We start from the raw sequence: 22,394 nt of genomic DNA, 5'->3' as shown, positions 1-22,394 counted from the left end.
GCCTTGATACTCTGGGCCAGCTTCCCCAGCTCCCCTCCCGGTGGCCACCTGACCCCACAGGTGCGGTGCTGACCTCATATGGAAGTTGACTTCGGGGGTCCTACTTGCACAGGCAGCCTTGGGCCCAGCTGTGTCCCCATCTCAACCCTTGTTCCTGTACCCTAGCTTCTCCAAGTCTGAAGTCCTAACACACTTTCCTAGGTCTGCATCCCCAGGACCCAGTCCTTGCCTGCCCCCACCCCCACATCCTCCCCATGGCTGAGGTCCTGCTCAGTGGTCTCCAAGCCCCCATGGCACTGCCCACCCAGACTGCAGTGCCTGGGGCCATGCCTGGACCCTGAAGGATGTGAAGCTTCTCCCTGCCTAGAAAGCATGCAAAGGGATTTCAGCACGAAGCCTAACTGGAAAGACAGATCAGAAAACAGATACCACGAACAACTTCTCCGGGAGAAGAAATTCTTTTGAAGAGTAGGACCCAGAAAGAAGTGCTGATGGAGGTTTGGGGAGGCTCCAAAAAGGGGGATTCACTTGAGGACTGGGGCTCCAGGAAAGGCTCCCATAGATCTTGGGGCAGCAGTTAGGGATCAGGTGCATTTAGGAGTATGATCCACTCTGAAGAAGCCCCTTTGCAAGACCTTTAACCAAGTGGCTGACAAAGCTCCAAGAGCAGCAGCCTCTGGAAGGCCAGGGGTGGGTCCAGGTCCTCAGAGGGCAGCCCATTGCAACCTGGGTGGGAGCTCACACCCCTGCACCTCCCTCCTTTGTGAAACAGACAAGCAGTGCTGAGAAGGCCTAACCCTAGCACACTTATAAGGACTAGATGGGACGGAGCCCTTAGCTAGTTATCAATACTGTATATATTCAGTTTGTGGCATCAGGCATTTACTAAGCATCTCCTGCAAGCCAAGCTCTATGCCAGGCAATGGGAAAACAGAGGGAAACAAGTCAGAGCCCATTTTTAAAAGCCACAGGCTAGTGGGGATGAGAGAGAAGCCAGGGAGCAAACACGGCAGGGGATGGGAAAGCATGCTGTGAAAAGAGCTGCAGTGTGGGGCCCAAAAAAGGCCACTGAACCAGCACCAGCAGTCAGGGTAGGTTTCCTGCAGGAGGAGGCACTTACGCTGAATCTGGAAACATGAGGAGAAATTAGCCAGATGGAGGGGGTGGAGGAGGGTGGCCCACATCGAGAACAGCGTTCATTCACTCATTCGCTCTACATGAATTTCACGAGCACCTACTATGTGTCAGGCACTGTGACAGGTGGTGGGGACGCAGCAGGTAATGAAATCCCCACCCTCTGGGAGCTTCCATTCCAGCCATTCCAGTCGGGGAAGGAGAGGATAAATTAAGTAGGATAAGTAAAATGTTAGTAAACGTTCAATAATGCAGCGATAGGTAAAATGTGTTATACGGTGATGAGTGCTAAATGGAAAAATCAAGTGGGGGGACAGGTTGTGCAGGGTGGTGTTGGTGGGAAGTGAACTGTTAAATTCCCTATCAGCAATGACTGATACCCAGAAGAGAGTGTGGGGAGCGCAGAGAAGGTGAGAGGCTGTGCAGGATGGAGGTGTCACAGGAAGCAAGGGAGGCCAGCATGGCGGGAGGGCAGTGGACGGCAGACCCTGGAGAGCATCATGGGGAATTAGTAACAGTAATCTTAATTATCATTAAACCAGCCCCACTGCTATGGTTCCTAATGTAATACTGAAGGTCAAAGCAACTAAGAACCAGAATAACTTGGTAATAGTTCCCCTCCAACTCCAGAAGCATCCAAGCCTGGCCACTGAAAACAGCCACTCAGAATCCCAGAATCTGAGGGATCGAGAATCCTCTAGATGGTTTCACCCCAGGTTAGTGTGACCTGCTAGAGGCAGGAAAGCATAGGAGGTGATGGAAACATAGGCGGAAAAACCGCTGAGCTGGAGGAAGGATCTTTGAGCCCTGGACCCAGGACCCGGGGTACAAAAGGAGATGAACCAGGAGCTGTCACCCAGTCTCCATCTTCCTCTGCCAACTCCTGGCTAGTGCCTGCCGGGCAGGACTCCACTCTCCTGAGTTTCTTGTAAAACAGGTCTAATGAGCCTCCCTCCCTCACATGGCAGAGGGCAGGTCAGGCTAGATGGGGATAATGCATTCAGGATAATGCATTCAGATGGGGAGGGGCTGGAAGTCCATGTACATTGAAGGGCGCCCAATCCTAGGGCACAGCCTGTCCTGGGACTGAAGCCCTGGGTTCCTATTTGTTTGCTGTTTGCTGTTTGCTGGGTGACCTTGGACTCAGCCCCTCCTGTCTCTGGGCTTTAGGATCCTGGTCCTGGGACAGCCTCTAGGATCTCCAAGCTCCAGGGTTCTGGGAGGATTCTTACAGGCAGTAGTTTGGTGTCTCTAGAGCAGGTCCTGTCAGAACCACCCCCTAAAACTGGGCCCGGTTCTAACCATGAGAGGACCCCCACCCAGCCCAGACACAGGGTAAAAAGTAAGGCTGCGTATGGCCTCCACAGTGCCCCCTCCCCGGGACTCTGCTTCTTAAACACTTGTCCTGGCCTCCTGGGCCCTTTCCCAGGTGGAGGGCAAAGAAAAATTACTTCATAAATCCTGCAAAGAGAACAGGAGGATTTTTTAGGGCTTATTCATTTTCATGCAGAAAAAAATATGATTATTTTTTCCCCAAGTAGCAACCTTGCTGTGAAATTCTTACTTTGTTTTCTTTTTAGGTCTAACAGATCCTTCCTGAGCCTTAAATATATATATATTATTTGAATGCAGTTCTTGAAATTAAAAAAAAAAAAAAGCAAGCAGGAAGTGAAATGAGGCAGATAAAAAGGATAAATATTGCATGATTCACTTAGATGAGGGACGTAGTGGAGTCAAATTCACGGAGACAGAAAGTAGAGTGGTGTCTCCCAGGGGCTGGGGAGGGGGGCATGGGGGGCTAGAGTTTAATAGGTACAGAGTTTCGGTCTGGCAGATGAAGTGTTCTGGCGATGGATGGCAGCAATGAATGCACAAGAGTGTGAATGAACTTAATGCTGCCAAACTGCACACTTAAAAATGGCTCCAACGGTAAATTTGCTATTATGTATATTTTCCCACAATTTGAACCAAACAAGCAGGAACGTGATAATATCTTGCCAGGACCGGTCTCATGGCCTCTCCTGGATCTCAGTTTTCTAATCTTAAAATGGGAGAGAAATCCATTCGTCCTTAATCCCTGAGCCTAGGTATGGAAAGAGAACGCATGCCTTTGTTCTCTGCAGGGCCAGGAAAGTGTTTTTCAAATGCACCATACAAAGAAACTAAAGAGAAATGAACATGGAACACCATAATGAACACACAGGGGCACAAAACGTCCTCTTGTCTGGAGGATGGACTCATGTGCAGTCAGTAGGCTGGAGGCCTCCTTTCCCAGCTACCCTCTATTCGTGAGGAAACTGGAGTGGAGGGAAGGGCAGGAAGTCACCAAGGGCACACGGCAAGTCACCGAGCAGCTGGGGCAGACCCTCTTGCCTGAGACACTGTGCTCCCCTCACCCGGCACCAGACCCCAACTCCTTAGACCGCATGTGGTTTCCCCATAACAGACATCCCACATCCTCTGTGCCTGGCCAAGCCCAGCACATCTTGCTTCATTCTGGAAGCCTCTACTGGGTGAGATACTCTAGCACCCTCCAGAATGTAATGGCCCAGGGCAGCCCCTGGAGTGTGGCTCTCTAAGGACAGGGCTATATCTTGTACCTCTGGAGCATAACAGTCTAGGGTCCTACTCTGCAGCCAGATGCCTGGTTGCAAATCTCCCACTTACTAGCCAATTGACCTTGGGCCGATTCTAGTCAGTTTACTTTCCTCAGGTCCCCTATGGCCCTGGCACACACGAGGTGCTGAGGAAATGCTTGCTGGGCACCCAAGGGGGGGACAAAAGGAGTCATGGTGGCCTTGAGGGTAGACACTGGTCTATGAGCTCCTTTCTGGGGCTTCACATTAAACAACACTGGAGACCCCAGGACAGTCCCTTCCCCATCTGGTCCTTCCTGAGGCAATGAGAGGGGGATATCCTCCTGAGTCCCCCACTTCCACTGCTCTAAAAGCCTAGGCCAGCCCAGCCGTGCGATGGAAGGAGCGGGTGGTATGGTCACGACAGGCACCATATGGGAACCCGCCCCTCGCTATTTCCAGCCAATCTGTTGACATGACAACCAGGCTTCCCGACCCTGCCACGCAGCCTCCATCCTAGGGCTTGTGCCGTGTGCCAGGCACACCCTTTACCAGCTGCCTCTCAGGTTAGAGGGGCATTTTCACAGATTCTGTCAAGACCCTTCCCCTGAACAGCAGCAGACGGGGATGCTAGGCCAGGCATCCCTGCGTGGTGGGCACAGGAACCGGCAGCCTTGCTCTTCAAAGCCCAAAAGTGGAGCTTATTAAGCAAGCACAGAGGAAGGGGTGACCACCACCCCTTCCCCCCCACCCCCACTCCCATCTCAGAGCTTTCCAGGAAACCCTGAGCTGACTTGCCTTCCCCAACCAGCTGCTGATGAGGGCCCACCCCTATGCCCTGTTCAGGCTCCAGATACTCGTATTTTAGGAACTGTCAGGCCAGGAAGGGCTCACAGAGGTCATCTGGGCCAAGGGATGCATTGCACTGTTGGGGAACCCATGGGGTGCGTCTTATCTGAAATCACACAGAATCCTGGACGGAAGTCCCCGTCAAGATTCCATTCCTGTTGCTCTCAAATAGGCAAAAGAATGTGCTGGATTCTTCTGCATAACAACAGAGCACACAGAATTTTATTTTATTTTATTTCATTTAAATGTTTATTTATTTTGAGAGAGAGAGTGTGTGAGCAAGCACCACCAGGCGAGGGGCAGAGAGAGAGGGAGAGAGGGAATCCTAAGCTGGCTCTGCCCTGACAGCACAGAGCTCGAACTCACGCACTGTGAGATCATGAGCTGAGCTGAAATCAAGAGTCAGGCGCTTAACCGACTGAGCCACCCAGGCGCTCCCAGAACTTTATTTTTAAATCAGCAACTTTGTGACCACAAACGACATGCCAGGGACGACACACATGGACTGAGCTTTCCACTCCTGAGGCTCACAACGTGCCAGGCAAAACCCTAAACTCGTCACAAACATCATCTCAAGTAGCCGAATGTTTACAGCACCCCCATTTTGCAGATTTGGAAGCAGCAGCTGAGAGAGTTGAAGTACCCAACTCAAGGGCACACTGACAGCAGATGTGGGGAGCTGGGCTTGGAGCCAGCCTGACTAGGCACTTACCCATGACTTCATGAGACCTGGGAGGTGGGGACACCAAGGATGACGTGGCAGCAGACATCCCTGAGTCACCTGGGGTCGCAGCACCGACAAGGAAACTTCCAGCAATATACTCGGAGAAGTGAGGGCTAATGAAACCATGCAAGGGGAGGGGAAGGGCCCCTGAGGTGGCGGGGAGCAGGAAAGAGTATTCATTTATAAATCATTCTGAGAGCCCTGCCCAGAACCAGGCACTTTTGATCGCACTATCCGTCTGCCTTGCTTGAGGATTTCTTAGGGGTCGGAGGGTCGGTGACCGGAATGGCTGGAAGAGGCTTGTTGGAGGAGGAAGCTTTCTAACTATGAAGACAATGCTTTAATTTTCCACAGCTCGGGAAACGCCTCACCTCAAAGTATGCACTACCCCATCCAGAAAGCACAGCCACACTAAATTCTCCACATTCCCTAGAAACAGCATGGACAGAAGAGTGCACGGCAGGGAGAAGTGCTGTTAACAGAGCGCATACTAGAGGATAAAGGAATTTTACTAGGAGGCCGCCGATGCAGTCTGCTGAAATAAATAAATTAAAACGTGGCATTGTTGTCTAGTTTTAATTACTATTTACAGAACAACAGAAACTTCACATGTGCAAGAAGAAACACAAATTTCCAAACTTGGGCTTTGTCATCAGACTCTGTGTTAACACATCTGGATCTACCTTGGGACCCTGGGGGAGTGGCCTTTCTTTTCAGCTGTGGTGGCAAAGCTTTGCCAGGGCCCCGGATACTCCTCAAGTGCCTTGAATGTTTTTTAGATGCATGGATCTAAAAGCCCATCCAGTGATCATGAGTGCAGTTAACTTGTGGGGCAGCATCACACCCCTCCTCGGCCCCGGAGCCCACCCACGGTCCATGCAGGACGGACGGGTTTGCTCTGTTTGGTCACAGCACACACACATGCGCCACCCCGCCCTGCCCCTGTCCTCTTCATGGGTTTCACTCTTCCATGAACCAGCCCACTGTTGCCATGGCGGCCTCCCCCACCCCTGGGGGAGGGCACACCTGAGCCATCTCTCTTGCGCTCTGTGCCATTCTGCCCATCTGAGCACGACATAAGATGAGCACCCTCAGCTGTAGGTTCAGCGGGGAGAGACATGGACGGTCTCACTCCCCGGTGGGGCCTTGAGGGTGAGGAGTCCAACCGGGAATTTCAACCTCTGTTCCACAGGAGGCCCCTCAAAGCGGGCACTGACATAGTGGCCCCACTGGGCAGGGCTCTGGATCCCCACCACCGTCTAGCCAGGAGGGTTCCCTTCTACCAATTTTATACACTGGGATTCTGGGAAATTTTGTTCCAATGGAGGGGTCTGTAGCTCGGCGCAAGAGTGGATTCCAGCAGACTGGAGGAGACAAGGTGGTGTGCCACGAGACCGTGCCCCTCACCATCAGCCAGGTCTGCAAAACCCACAACCCGCAATTAGCGTTCTAGGCCTCCATGGCAGAAAAAGCTCTGCTCCAAAAAAAGATCCAGAAGGTCTGTCCAGAAGGGCAATAGCAAAAAGTAAAACACAACCAAACCTCCAGGAAGCAAGTATAAGCTTAGAGTTTCAACACAGGGTGAGGGGACCAGGGTTTTCCTTTGACCTGACTGGGGTGAATTACAAATGGCCTGTGCCATACTCCATTGGGACGGCTATAACAAATACCATAGACCGTGTGGCTTAAACAATGAACGTTGATTCCTCACGGTGCTGGAGGCTGGGAAGTCCAAGATGAAGGCCCTGGCAGATTCCGGGTCTAGTGAAGGGCCACTTCCGGTTTCCAGAAAGCCTGTCTTGTCCCTGCACGTTCACACAGCAGAAGGGGCAAGGGAGCTCTCTGGGGTCTCTTTTATGAGGGACACACACGTTCTCCTCGAACGCCATACTGTCCTCTGTCCTACGGAGCATGTGGCCCAGGCCCCTGACGCACAGTATACAGTGGGTGCTCATGGACTCGGCACAGTCACCCAGTTACGCTGTGACCGGCCCAAGGAGGCGCAGCTGTGAACCCAGGACACGCACCAGAGCTCGAGACATGCTGAGGATCTGCCAGCTCAGGGTGGCTGAAGCAGACAGCAGGAGACACAGAGTGGAGAAGGCCTGGATGTGGGGGTCTGCATTCTAGCAGGTCGGTCGGGAAGGGGGCAGGTGCATGTTTGGTAACTGCTGAACATGAGCACTGGCTTCACAGATGCTGTTTATCTCATCTTCCTGCGGGTTGTACCTGAAGCCATCCGTAATAAAAAGCTCGGGGCGGGGGGTGGGGGGGGGGACAAACAAAAGGGAAAGAAAACCCTGCATTCTCCCCTTTCCTCATTTCAATGATCCCACAAAACACACAACCAAACACTCAAATCAGCTAAGGAGAGAGGCCTAGGGGCTGGAAGGGCAGGACGGCTCCCACTTATGTCTGTTGGGCAAAAACTGTCTTTCCAGGCACCATTTCCGGGCAATTTCATCCCTCCTACGGCGTCAACCACCTCCTGTGGGCAGTAACCCCAAATCCCGACCTCATCCCTGCTGTGCCCCTCAGCTCCAGACTGCACGTCTCCACCTGGGTGACCCACAAGTTCAAACTCAGACTTACCACCTTCCCCTTAAACAGGGTCAGTGTCCCAGAAGGTGCACTGCAGATGTGACTGGGAAAGAGACCCTGAGATTCAGACCCCGAGAAGACTGCTTTCTCTCTGTAAGCCTTCTGTATAGGTATGGTGCTCAGCAGGTGCTTAGTACACAGGAGAGCTCAGTAAATGTCAGCCATCGCTATTATTAGTATTGATATTTGCATTAGTATTAGTATTAACATTCCCCTCTGCAGGTCCCCCAAGGTGGAAAAATCAGGAACGACCCTAGACTCAAGGTTTGCAGGGCCCCTTGCACCCAGTCAGTCTCAAGTCCTGAAGGTTCTCCTTGCTGCGCCAGCCTCTCTGCCCCATTGGCACGTGCCCCTGTCTGGCCTTGTCATCTCTGCCCTGGACCTCAGGCAGGCTCCTTCACTCCCAGGCCTGCTCCCTCCCGTTCCTGCCAGCACCTTTCCTCCAGAGTGAGCTCCTTAAATGAAAAGCTGATCATGTCACTGTGCTCAAAGGCTTTTGAGGCCCTCCAGGGCCAAAGGCACTTTGTTCAAAATCCTTCACTTTACCCATATGGCCTCTCGGCTCCCCGCACCGCTGGCTGGCCTCCCCGCTCCTTGCCTGGACTCCTCAAGCTGGCAGGCAGTGTTCTAAAGAGCATCTCAGCTCTGCCTGTCTCTGCTCAGCAACCTTCCTCTCGGAACTCCTGCTCCCTGGTGAGCACCCCCTCACTTTGTCTTCCATGGCTCAGCTCAGATGTCCCTGTTTGCCCAAATCCTCCCTGATCATAGCCGGCAGGTCTGACCACCTCCTCCCTAGGCCCCACGGACCTCTCACTAGCTTCTGGAACATCACCAGTAACGGCAGTGCCCAGACTCCTGCACACAATACCAAAAAGAAATCAGAATGCCAGGGTAAGTGGTCATATTTTATTTTCTCATATAAGGACATTAAAGAACAAAATAAAATGAACAAACAAATCCTAACATCTTCTATCACTGCGATTTAATTTTAAAGAGGATATGATGAGTAGGAAGGGGAGGAGAAAAGGAAGAACAAGTAATGGATGTTCTTTAAAATAACAACATTAGCTCTAGGAAAAACTCCTCCTTCTTTTTCTCATGTCACCATGGTCTGTAAAAGCTCTGTCAAGGCCAGTATGGGCCAAGGGCCGGCCATTGTGAACATTCTCTGGGTTGTCCACGTCTCCCATGAGACACTGTGAGCCCCTGGGAGAGAGGCTGAGCGGGGAGGTGCTCAGTGAGTTCACGGATGAGCACACAAATGAGCAGGTGTGGCCGCCCAGGTCAGCAGGTGTCAAGGCCTCCCTGCTCACCAGCTGCCTGGGAATGTGACTTCCGGTAACACACCATCACAAAACAACCCAGCTTCAGCGAGGACCCCTGGCCGGGCTGCTGAGTGTACTTGTACGACCACTCCTCCTAATATCACGCAGGAAACACTCCTTGCAATAATAATAAAATACAAACAAACCTGCCCAGGCACTTGGGAACAATTTGCAATTGTTAAATAATTCAATGGGAGGGGGGAAAGATGCAGGGAAGGGAACTGAGACCCTTAGAGAGAAGCTTGGTTTCTTTTTCTTTTTCTCTGTTGCCTTTTTTGCTTTTTTTTTTTTTTTTTTTTTTAAAGAATCCATATCCTGCACCTCTTCTGGGGTTGGTCTTTTTTTTTTTTTTTAATGTTTATTTATTTTTGAGACAGAGAGAGACAGAGCATGAATGGGGGAGGGTCAGAGAGAGGGAGACACAGAATCTGAAACAGGCTCCAGGTTCTGAGCTGTCAGCACAGAGCCCGACGTGGGGCTCGAACTCACGGACCGCGAGATCATGACCTGAGCCGAAGTCGGCCGCTTAACCGACTGAGCCACCCAGGAGCCCCTTGTTTTTGTTTTTGAGCAAACTATCTGTACCTGCCACAGTCTTTACTTTTCTGGAACGCCCCAAATAGCCGCTGGATTCCACAAAGTGGGGAGCCACTGTCTGTAGCGGCTTGCCCAGGACACTAGAGCCGGAGCAGGCACGGCCCTGGGTGCCGCTGGGTGACCTCTTTGGGCCTCAGCACCCTCACCCGTAAGGCATGGCGATTCCTCTTCTACCTGCCTGCTAGAACGGGGTGGGGGTGGGGGATCGGGGGCAGGGGAGGAGGGAGAGCTGAGACGCAGGGCAGCACAGGCTCTGGACATTCCGGGACCGAGCAAGAATGCAAGCGATGGCTGCCGGTGGCATCGTCGCCGTTGCTAACAAGACTGCTAAAAAGTGTGAACTAAGAAACGGGGTGCCTATGAATAAAAACCCCGCTCTCTCTGGCCTGCCTCACACGGCGCGCCTCAGTTCCTTTGCCAAGGCATTCCCTGTTTCAGGGAGATAAACAAGATCCCTGAAGGCTGTACATAATTCTTCCGGCACCTTCCTCCTGGCCTGCTGCAACCAGGATCGGAGTGGACGTTCTCAAGCAAAGAATCTGGTCTGGAACAACTTTTGCACTGTGTTTCCTCGCTAGCCAGCAGTTCATTCATGCCGGGGAGAGGAGGAATTTAATATTTCTAATTACTTTTTAGGGAGTCGTTTACCCCTGGAAATGTTGTAATTGATTTTCATCCGGCTTCCCCTTGGTTGGTATTATTCTCTCAAGACCCTGACTGAGCCTGCCAACTACACTTCTTTTCCTCCTCTTCATATTCCAGCTGTGTGTTGGCTTTTTTTTTTCCTTTTCTTTTTTTTTTTTTTTTTGTCCTCCCCCAAGGGCAAAGATCATGCCTGCGATTTCTGGATTCCAGCCCTGTGCCCGGCACATCGGTGGAGCTAAGCCAATGTGCTGGGAACAAAGACCAGGAGAAGAAATCATTTCCCATACCTATGCTTCCTCTAACTGCAGCTCACAAATCCCAAATGGTTTGGGATAAGAAACTGGCCCAAAGCTAATTAATTTTGCAAAACAGACCTTACAGGGTAGCACATAGGATCTTCAGAAAGAATATTCTGGTTTTTACTTCCCACTGAGAGCTTCAGGGACCACAATTAGAGTAGCATGAAGCAACAGACTCCACTCTTGTTCACTAACCCCCAAGAACTTTTCCACTGATGGGTACAAAAAATAACGTCCTGCTCCATTTGCAAACATCACCTCCAATTCAGATCCATGCTTTCCCATGTTTTTGTTTGTTTGTTTGTTTGTTTTTGTTTTTGTTTTTGTTTTAAGAAGCTCTGTTTGGCTCGATTTTGACAACAGGAAGCTGGGACATGGAGGTGTGCCCCAGGCATGGGATGGGGTACTTCAAAGACAACACTGCCAACCACCTCAGAACCACCTGGGTGGGGGTGGCTCATTACACTGTGGCTTCCCAAGCTCTATTCCACAACCACCAAATAGGAATCTCTAGGGCTGCTCCGTTTTTAATCAGCATCCCTGATGATCTGGATGTACTCTAAAGTTGAGATGCCAACTCATTTTTCTAACAAGGAAATCTATTCAACACCTCCTCTCCAGTTCCCTCAACCCCCACACACATTAATTTCTCAGACTTTAATGAGTAACTATTTCTGCAGGACAAGACATCAGTGGGACTCTATAGGATCCCAAGGACTGCAGCCCCTCCAAAGTTCTCAGGGTCTTGTCTGCAGCCCAACACTCCCCTTCCCCTTCCTGCAAGGGCCGCCAGCCACCCTTTAGGCTCCTAGAGTTTCCTTTTGTTCCAGAAGATCATGTTTTCCAAGTTCAGCTCTTCCATCTGCAATGGGCAGAAGGCTGGGCACAAGGACAGGCCTTCAGAACCTGCTTGTTAATTGCCCAACACTTGGCGACACATAGATTAGAGCCATTCACTGGGAAGTCCTTCCTTAAATATGCATTACTGAATGCTAACTGGACATTAGTGCTAACAGCACTAATACCAATGCTAGTGATAAGATTCCCTATAGAAAACCGTTTCCAGTTTACAAAGCATGTCACACATTTTCCCTTTGATGCTCACAGTCACCTGTAACATTGTCAGAGCAAACATCATACCACTTTACAGATGGGAAACTGAAGTTCAGAGAGGTTAAGTGACCTTCCTGAGGACCTACAGCTAGTTGGTTGCAAGATTGGTGCTAAATCCAGACCTCGGGACTCCCAGGAGCCAATCACGCTTTCCCTGATCCGGTGAATAATTATAAAGTACCCACTACGTGCCATTCATCACACTGGCGTTGGGGATGGAAGAGCTGACCTGGTCCCATGCTCGCCCTCACACCCCAAGCTCCAGCCACAGTCTCTCTGTGCACCGTGTTCCTTCCACTACATGCCCACCATACCTACTATCACGCCCACCCATCCCTGACCTATGTGATTCCTATATGAGCTTCCTCAGCAATGATGCTTGCCATGGATTCCTTCACTGCATCCCTAGTGTGCCCAACGAATGGACAGATGGATGCTGTGCAAAGATGCTGAACATCCCAGGCAGAGTTAATTGGACAAGGTACGTAAACCCAAGCCATAGGCTAGCCACTGACTTATCACCTCGTGGGTCAAGGAACAGTGGGCTGGCAAGGCAATTTCCTCTCCCGAGAATCCTGAGTTTGGAAATACTAAAAAAATGAGGAAGTGCTCTCAGAGCACACATCGCTTCCTCCCAAACCTGGTGAGGTCCCCCTTTATATATGCTCATTTCACCATGTACCTAACCCTCATGCTCATGGTCACACTGTATCTGTTCCCTACACTAGACCCCAACTTTCATGGCACTCTTGTTTACCACCACATCTCTGGTGCACTCAAGATCTAGACGAACAAATGAATGAATTGAATGATGGTTGACGGAGGAGCCATGAGAGTCCACCTCATGACATAGCTCACAGGTGCACCTATAGGAGAATGGGTCCCAGAATCACGGAGGCAAGAAGCAGACCTGCTCAATTTCTGGTTGCTGTGCCTAAATCCACCATTGAAGCTCCATCCAGGACCTGCCTATGAGACAGGGGAAAATACATAGTGTCCATAGAGAAAGCCATGTGGGGAGAGGATGGGCCATCAGACCCCATGAGTTCAGGCTGCAGAACTGGGAGCCGGTCAGCCGGGAGGAGAGCTCACTTGGGGCCTGGTCATGGCCTCCACACTCTGATGGATTCTCAAAGGCAGAAAGCACAGATGTGGTCCGTTTCATTCCAGAGAATAAAAACAGAACTACGTGGGGTGAGGGTGGGGGATGGGTAAGAGAATCTATAAGGAGGCAGATATCAGCTGAAAAAGAACAACTTTTTAAAAACGAGGGCTATTCAGGCATGGGATGAAGAGGCGGCAGGCCAGCCATCCCCAGAGGTGTCCAGGCATCAGATGCCCCCGCTGTGGGATGGGTATAGAAGAGATTACAGCACTGGAAGGCCCCTTCTAACCCTGAGAGTCTGAGCTTTTGTTCTCACTGCCACAATTATGTACATTCTGATGTAGCTGTCACAACCTCATCTGTTTCCTGAAGAATGTGACAAGCTCAGTTTTATGAAGAAAGTAAACACAGGAATCCCAGCCAAGGTGGTATCACAAATTAAATTCACATCTTGAAATCCCTTCCTCCTCATCATACCAAACACATAGCGATGATAGCTGAAATGCAAAAATAGAAAATCTGAAGATATAAATTACTCGAAAATAAGATACAATTCTCAAAGAAGAAAGAAAAAAGACCCACAACATGGTAAGCAAAGAGGAAGCTGTGGGTTTGGTGGGCTTGATGGGCCCTGGGTGCAAAACAGCCAAAGGTCCCTGGCAGTGAGAATTCTCCAGGACAGCAGAGACTCATAGAATTCCCAGAAAATGCAGGGGCAGAGCCACATTCAATGCAAAGGGGAACCAGAGCCAAGCTCACTATTTAAAGCAAAGCAGGTAGGGAACAGCTTCTGCTACTCATAAGAAAAGCTGGAACAAAGTTCTACCAACTGCTGCCTGGCACTGCAGGCCACACGAAGCTGCATGCTTGTGGGTGGCAAGACAAGGAAGGAGAACAGAATGACGAATTGAATGCAAAAATGGCCCTAGTTATTCAGTCCTTTCTGTACCCAGGGCCTTTGTCATATGACTTTGCAGCTCTCCCCATCAGAAGGTGGAATCTACTTTCCCATTTCTTGAATCTGAGTTGGCCTCATGACTTGATTTGGCCAAAAAAAAATACAATAGAAGTGACAGTAAGCTGGTTCCAGGCATAGCTCTTAAGAGCTGCCAAAGACAGTTCATAATGAATCAATAACCAGATGGACAACAAACTTCTTGTCAACAAAAAGAGATCCAAAAGACAAAGTTCTGAAGGTAAATTACCATTCGCCTAGAATTCTATACCCTGCTAAACTGTTACTCAAGAGTAACAGAGGAACACAGTTACTCAAGGAACACAGAGGCATTTTAAGACACCAAATACTAAGAGAGTTGACCACCCTTAACCCCTACCATACACACTGAGTACTACTTAAGGGTGAATTCAGCAAGCAGAAAAGTGAACCCAGAAGAAGAAATGTAAGGGGGAAAAAAAGAAAGAAAGAAAGAAAAGAAAAGACAAAAAAAAAAAAAAAAAGGTGAGCGAAGGCACTGGTAAAATTTGTTGGCAAATGTAATTGTTAACTAAAAGCCAAAAATAACTAATTTTTAAAAATTAGTGGATCCCAAATTCTAGGAAACAAGAAATACAGAGCAGGTATTTAGTGGGTTGTCAGGCATTGCTACAATGCTTGCCAGATTTAGTACAGAAGAAAGATACTGTGTAACTTTAGATTTTAGGAGAAAAAAAGAAATATAATTTAGAATGTGTGCTAAAATGTTAAGGGTATAACCACGTCAGCAGAGGAAAAAAAGGGGATGGCAGAAGGAACACCCAAAATAAGATGGTAGAAATATGTCAGCAATCACAATAAATATAAACCAATTAAAACCACCTATTAAAAGACAAACTAAAAGGAGTATACAAAATGGGATGCAGAATGTTATGTACAGTATGATGTTTATATAAAGCTTTAAAAATACTATATATTGTTTATGGACATGTACATCTGTAGTAAAATATAAAAATAGAGATGGGAAAAATACAACCAACTTGCAGACAGTTGTTATTTCTGTGGAAGGAAGAAGGGAGGGGGAGGGGAGGGGAAGAAGGGGGCTTCAGTTGCATCTGCAATGTTCTGGTGCTTTGAAAGATGAGATCTGGGGGAAAAATATTCACACTTTTCCAATCACAGATGAAGGTATAAGCTATATTGTCACTATATATTTTTTTCTTTCTGCATGTTTGAAATACTTTGTGATGTGTTTTCACATTGGAAGTAAGGAGGAAAGAGGTGAGGAAGGAAAGCAGAGAGGGAGGGAGGGAGGGTAGGATTAGTTTTGACATATGGAGCCTTGCTGACCTCCTCTCCCAGGATTAGCCAATTCTCAGAGATAACAAACAACTAGTCTGTGAGCCTTTTATATGCAAGCCAATCCAGGGTCCACACCCCCAACCACTTCATTTTGGGGGGCTCTCATCTCACACTCTGGGCCACCACTATCCACCTGCCCCAGTCACCCTAGAACCAGGTACCAGATGACTAAGGGCAGCCCTAAGCCCCAGAGCCCAGGGAAGTTATCCAAACCAGTCAATCTTAAGCTGCTTACTCTGCCTTGCCAGATCCTTCCCATGGAAACCACAATTAGGGCACTTGCCCACGTCTCCCCTCACTCCCTCTGCTTCCTGACCATCCCTGGGGCTTCCCTGTGTGCCCTGCCTGGGGTGGCCTGCTTCCTGCTTCTAGGGGACTTCTTTCCTCTGTGACAGTCATTTCCATGTCTGCACATCTTACCATACCTGATTAAAACAAAGCAGGTAAGCCAGAAGCAGGAGAGGGAAGGAAGGGAGGGAGGAATAAATATATAAACATAAGCCATACAGAACTTACCAGGAAATGGCACCACCAACTGAGGGCTGACCAGGGGCTCACTCTTTCTACACAGGATTCTATTCCCCAGATATAGACTTTCAAGGCAAATAAACCTCCTCTCTGCTTTTAGCATACGTTGTTCTCTCAGCCCCGAACAGCTTACAGCTTCTCTTCCCTGATCCCCCCCAACAGAACAGACTGCTCTCCCAAAACAAGCCTCTCCCAGGGTTGTCCCACAGTCCAACCCGAGGCTGTCTGGTCCACTTCTGATGCCTCACTCACCAGGTTCCAGATGCAGGGACACTGTACCGCCTGGGATCGCTGGTCCCAGCAGGTGCAGACACACCAGCGTGCACCATTGATGTCTATGCAGATGGACGAGAGGACAGTTACAGCCCTCGGAGGCTCGGAGTGCGGCTCCCTGTGTGAGAATTACTAAGGAAACGAGGAAAGACTGCAAGCCCATGGGTGCAGCAACAGGCAACATCCACAGTGGAGCCATGAGACAGCACCGACGGTTCCACGCGAGTGAATTTCTAGATAACCCGAGCGTATACCTTCTAATGCCCAAACTTCCAAGTATTTTTCAACAGACTCATTTTTAAAATGCAATACACATGTAGACACCTGCAGCTCTGAAACACATTCTTATCGTTTATCATTCTCTCTCTTCCCCCCAAGAACGTTTTTAAATTGCTAAGGTAGCACATGCTTGTAGAAAATGTAGGGGCGCCTGGGTGGCTCAGTCAATTGAGCATCCTACTTCAGCTCAGGTCACGATCTCACAGTTCATGGGTTCGAGCCCCAAGTCAGGCTTTGTGCTGACAGCCCAGAGCCCATTTTGGAATCTCTGTCTCCCTCTCTCTCCGCCCCTCCCACCCCCCTCTCTCTTTCTCTGTCAACATAAATAAACCTTAAAAAAGAAAAGAGGGGTGCCTGGGTGGCTCCATCGGTTAAGCGTCCGACTTCAGCTCAGGTCATGATCTCATGGTTCATGGGTTCGAGGCCTGTGTCGGGCCCTGAGCTGACAGCTCAGAACCTGCTTCAGATTCTGTGTCTCCCTCTCTCTCTGCCCCCTCTCCTGCTTGGTGCTCTGTCTCTGTCTCTCAAAAATAAATAAAAATAAAAAATTTTAAAAAAGAAAAGAAAAAAATACCCCAATAATACAGTAGCATCTCAATCAAGTGGCATATGCAAGCCCCTCCCACCTCCCTTCCCTCCCTCCAACCTCGAGCTCCAGGAATAGTCACAGCCCACCCCCCGCTCTCCTGAACAAACAGCGCCCTGCACTGCCTGGACACTTTCATCCAGACCACTGGATGCGTGCTAGGCACCTTCACATGTGTGGAGTTGAACCCTCTAAACAGCTCGGTGAAGGAGGGGTGATTCTTGCTCCCAGAGTACCAGCCATGGTCACGAATGTGGCCGGAGCCCGGCCATGGCTTTGCATCCTGGGGGTCTGCCGTTCGTGAGGTCCGTGGGCTTGGGCGGCTCTGCCTCCGTTCTGTGCTTCAATGTCTCGGCGCTAATAAATGATGCCTACTGCACAGTCAGTTGTGAGAATTAAATTAACTGACACCGGTCAAGAGCTCAGAACAGTGCCTGATATACAGAAACCAAATAAGTTATTATTTGCATTTTACAGAGAAGCAAACAGAGGCTCCGAGAGGTTGAGTGACTTAGCAAATCCAACGGAGGATTATGAAATCGAGTGTGGAGCCGCCAGAGGTCCCGTGAAGCTCACCGCGAAGGCACAGGGCGTAGGGGGGCGAGGGTGCCCTGCCCCACGACTCAATTTCCCCCAATGTTTTAGTCTTTAGGTCCTCGTCTGACATTTTCTTTCCCCTCTCACCTGCGAGTCAGGTGACATGCTGTCATTTCTTGCCGCTAGCTCCCTGCCTCCATTAACCTGACACCCGCTCCCAGCTGGTTGACTTGCCGTCGACTGGGAACCAAATTTCACAATGCTGGTGAGAACGGTGAACAAAACAAGTACAGCCAGGCACGAGCACAGCCCTTAGCAGAGCTCCCATTCATAAACTGAATGAATCTTAATAAGAGTCTTCTCTACCAGCAGCTCAGAGACCCGCAGACTCCAGGCTGGGTTCTGGATAGGCGAAGTGGCTACACCCATGCCCTCTGGATAAGTGAGGTGCTGATGTATGAATACGTTTTCCATATTTTCAAACAGAAGTTTCCGACTTAGGCATTTTTTAAATTTCCCTGCACTCAACGTGCAGAGCCAGGCCCCCATGGCCCCTCTGGCACTGTGTGTCACTTCAAACACCCACATTTCAGCCTTCCCCAGGAACCACACTCCATTCACATTCCGAAAGCGTGCACAGGACCTAGGATCATCACCAGGTGCCACGTTGCATTTAAACAACTTCCCGACTCACCACAATAAATCCTCTTTAGGATGGGTGGTCGCAGGTTGCTGTCAGGTGTGTGTGTCTGAATGAATACTAAACTGGGCTGCAAACCAAAAGGAACCAAAACACGTCTGGGGCCACAGCTCTGGGCCGAGCCCTGGGGCACCAGGGTGGGTGAGACCCAGGCCGCCCTGAGGGAGGTGAGCATCAGGTGAGTGAGGGAAGCAGGGCACAGAGAGTAAAAGGTAGTGTGTGAAGTTCCGTGAGGGAGTCAAAAAGGAGACTGAGGATGTCCAGAGGAGGGCGTACAAGTGCAGTTTGGGGAGAGGTGGGGACACAGCGCTCTTTGTGACCGCAAGGGCCTCTAAGATCTCTGACATGGTTACACTCTTGTGCTGGTCGAACTCACAATGAAAGCGTGTGCATTAGACACACACTGTGGCCCACGCAAAAATACCAAGGTCCAGCAGGAGTGACAAGGGAGATGGGATTTTCTGGCTTATTTTGCACAATCAGATAACTAGGGTTCCTAAATGGATTTCTTTGGCCTCCATTCTCTGATTAGATCACCTCAAAATCATTATCTCTCCTCTGGTGAATATGGGAGCCCCAGATCATCCGTTACCCCCCAAAAAAGGTTCAGTAAAACAAGCACTCACGTCACGGCAGGGACAGACTGAGCATAGGAGCAGCGATATCCATGGGGTGAGTGGGCTGCTGGGAGATGGGTTGGTTAGGAGTCCAGGATGAGGGGGCCAAGGTACTTGGCAAACCGAGCCAACCAGTAGGCTGTATGTGGGTGGAGGGGGGGTATGGCTGACAGGGGCTGGGACCTTCCTGGAACTGCTGATCTCCTGCAAGACTTGAACGTGCAGCCAGAGACTGGTGTCCAGCTTGGGTCCACTACCTGCAGCCCATACGACCTGAAGCCAAAGTCCCCCCACCAGCCTAAGCCTGGATTTGCACATCTATAAAATGGAAGGATACCCATCCCACTGGGTGGTTGATGAGGACTAAAAGGAGAAAGGTGTGTAAAAAGCTCAGCCCACTGCTGGGTAGGTAGAAAGGACTCCAAAAATACCGCTCCAAAGAAGTAGCTGTTATTCTCAGTCTCGCCATCATTAAGAAGTGTGCCTTTTACCCGTGTCAGGAGCCCGCATCCCCACGGCAGTCAGGCCTCGGGACAGACTGATCCTGTGTCCTCAGTTCCCGGGTCTCAGACCTCACAAAGGGCGTCCACCCTTATTCCACAAGATCCCTCTAAATGGCTTAATAACAGGGGCCCTCAGAAGGGGAGCCAGGCACAGCATAATTACCAGTCTTGCACCATCCTTGTAATCTTGACTTTGTGGGGAATGTTTGATCACAATAGTTGGGGGCTTGTGTGTGGTATTTAATTAGGCAGATGAAAGCACGTTCGAATGAAACAATAGTATCTCTAACTTAATGGCCTGTTGTGTGTCTTATCCCTAAAACCATGACAAAGGGTGCTTCCATCTGAAGGCAAAGAGAGCCTCCCTCCTCCCCTCCCTCCCTCTCTCTGTTTACTCCCAGCTGACATCCAGTTAACATGGTTCCCACCTCGCCACCACATTCTAGTGAATAAGCCATGCTCCTTTACCAGCCACCTAATGGATGGGATACAGAAGAGGAGGGACTGGAGGGGCAAGTGTGGTACAGTGGTGAGCCTGGGCTTCCAGCCTGGGCTGCCCCCAGCTCCACAACCTCAGGCCAGTACCCTCCCCTCTAAAGGGGCAGCTTTAGTTTAAGCCAGAAGAGCCCTGGCTCTTCTTTCTGAAAGTAAGATAGTTACTAGAACTTGTGCCCATGGGACCGAGATTTGGGGGAGATTTATAAAATTAAACACGGTTTAAGACGGGATAATTAAACATAATAAAAACAATGTCCGGCTAAGAAGCATCCAGAAAGAGATATTAGTAGGTAACAGGATGATCTCAGAAGTCTTGTCTAGCTCTAAAATTCCATTATTTTAATTCTGGGCAGTAAAATGCCAACATTTACCCAAGTCAATAAACATCAAGAGACTGATATTTCATTGGAATCCAAGTCTGATTTTTCAATATTGATTTTTGTGAAGTCAATTTTGGTTTAAAGTGCCTTTTTAAATTGGTGCTCCTGTGGTGTCAAATGTCAACATTTATTTTTCCAGAACTCTCTTTCCTATGGGGACTCTGGTCAGAGAAGGAAGCTTTTGATACTTGGAGTTCCTGTTTCTCTTGCTTCTGATTCAGGGTCCTGATTAACAGCGTAGAGTGTGCTGTTGTTGTTGTTTTAACCAAGCCTTTAAGTTTCCTGTTGAGATATGAAAAGCAATTTCTTCTATATGCGTGCCCATCATGAAAAAGACAGGAGAGGAAGAATAGGGTGGGGGAAGGAGGAGGAGCTTGGAAACCTTCACACTCCCTTGCAGCTCACCATTCGCCTGCTGTGTGATCTTGTGTTGGCCACTCACCCTCTCTGAGCTTTGTTAGGCTATTTGCGAAAAGAAAATAACAACACCTACTTTACAGAGAGTCTGGGAGAAACAAAGAAGGTAGCTCATGCCAGTGCCTGGCCTGGAGCCCAGCCCGCAAAAGGCATTCAGCAAGTGGGATTGCTCCTGGAATCATTTTCCCTCCACTGCCACATTTTACTTAAAAACGTTCAAAGCTACAGAAAACTGGAAAGAATAGGACAATTAACATCCATATACTTTTCGTCTATTCACCAATCATTAATACCTTCCCACATCTTCTTTCTCTTTCCCTGGTGTTTCTTCCCAAATTATTTGAGTGTGGGTTGCAAGCGTAAGACCACTTTGGGATGTGTCTCCTGGGACTAAGGATAGTCTCCCTCATAACAGCATCCCCACGGTACACCTAAAAATGTAATGTTCGTAAAGTAATACTACTTAAAATAGGATTTGTATTTAAAACTTCCCAACTGTCCCAAAAATGTCTTTTATAGTCTTCTTTAATTCTAAAAAAATAAATGTTTTTAATTCACACATTGCATTTGGTTGTCAATTCCTCTTTGCCAGTGTGCCCCTCGATTTTTAAGTGCTATGAGAACAAAGGCCCTCCAGAGCAAGCAGGGACAAAAAAAGGCAGATGATGATTTGGCAGAAGAGGCAAGAAGGAAACCTTGGACCCGGGTGGCAAAACACTCCTCTCTGAGCCACTGGCTCTGGGTGACCTTGGGCCTGACGCTTCCTACAGATGTTTTCATCATCTGGAATCAGGCCTTGCACTGGCCCATCTCAGGACCTATTATCACTCTAATGGAGCGGGTTGAGGCTTAGAAGCTTTTGAAGTCATACAGAGCCCAGTTTGAATTCTCCTTTATTAGCGGTGTGACCCTCAGCGTTACCCTCGAATTATCGTAGGTCTCACAGCCTCAGTTTCCTCATCTGCACAACGAGTGTGCTCACATTAGTGTCTACCTCGCAGGGACATAATTCATAATTAGAATTAAACATCACTTGTGTGGAGCATTAGGCACAGCGGCAGGCACACGCAGTAATGGCTCAGTTTAAAAAATAAACCAATATAATAGTTATAAATTTTCCAGAAATTATGGACTCTACAATCAACACTCTTATCTACACGGCAATTACCTTCGGCTTATGAAGAGCCCTTCACAACTTATGAAGCACTTTCTCTAGTATCTCCTGTGCAATGCAGTCTGGGGAGGTGGCAGCATGGGGGGCAACCTCCCCTCCCCCGCCCCCCGCCACGTAGAGAGGGGACCTGGAGGCTCAGAGAGGCTGAGGAGGTTGGCTGACGTGACCCAGCTGGTTGCAGACCCAGGCCTCAGAGGGGCCCCACCCTGCCTTGCCCTCCTGTTCTGAGCCCTTGTTCTGTTACCGTGGCATCAGCACTGTGCGGCTCTCTATCCACTCCCGCCTTCAGACACACATCTTGTCTTATCTGAATGTCCATCAAATCTGGAGACACCTCGCATCCTGCCATATGACCACAAAAAGGAGGCTCTGCTTCTCTGAGCCTGTGCGCCACCTGCGAGCTGGGATGTGAACCCTCTGCCCGGCAGGCTGGTAGGGCTCTGAAATGTGAAACAGACAAGTGCGCTCAACTGCACCACAGCTTCCGAAAATGAGAGCCGCCGTTGCTACCATCAGACTCCTGCGGGCCTACTAAGGGCTCCTTGGGCACAAATGTGTCCCTTTACCTGTGGAGCCAAATAATGAGCACCGAAGATTAGGGTCCCTTCTCCCAGCCTTCATTTTTGAATCATAAACTA

At 49.5% G+C, this 22,394-nt stretch overlaps 1 protein-coding gene and 1 long non-coding RNA gene across 2 annotated transcripts in view; both read right to left on the bottom strand.

Annotated features, from left to right (window-relative positions):
• The window catches only part of GABBR2 (gamma-aminobutyric acid type B receptor subunit 2), a 351,377-nt gene that overhangs the window by 257,428 nt on the left and 71,555 nt on the right, over positions 1–22,394 (bottom strand). The gene's annotated exons all lie outside the window — the stretch shown is intronic.
• LOC131491628 (uncharacterized) lies at positions 20,186–22,185 on the bottom strand. The gene is made up of 2 exons (XR_009251570.1): positions 22,001–22,185; positions 20,186–20,447 (listed from the first exon to the last, which is right to left on the bottom strand). It is a non-coding gene; the product is annotated as an uncharacterized LOC131491628 (long non-coding RNA).

Source organism: Neofelis nebulosa, chromosome 12 (genome assembly GCF_028018385.1).
Source record: "Neofelis nebulosa isolate mNeoNeb1 chromosome 12, mNeoNeb1.pri, whole genome shotgun sequence".
Lineage (NCBI taxonomy): Eukaryota > Metazoa > Chordata > Mammalia > Carnivora > Felidae > Neofelis > Neofelis nebulosa.
Note: the sequence above shows the minus strand (reverse complement) of the source record. Positions and strands in the feature narration are given on the sequence as shown.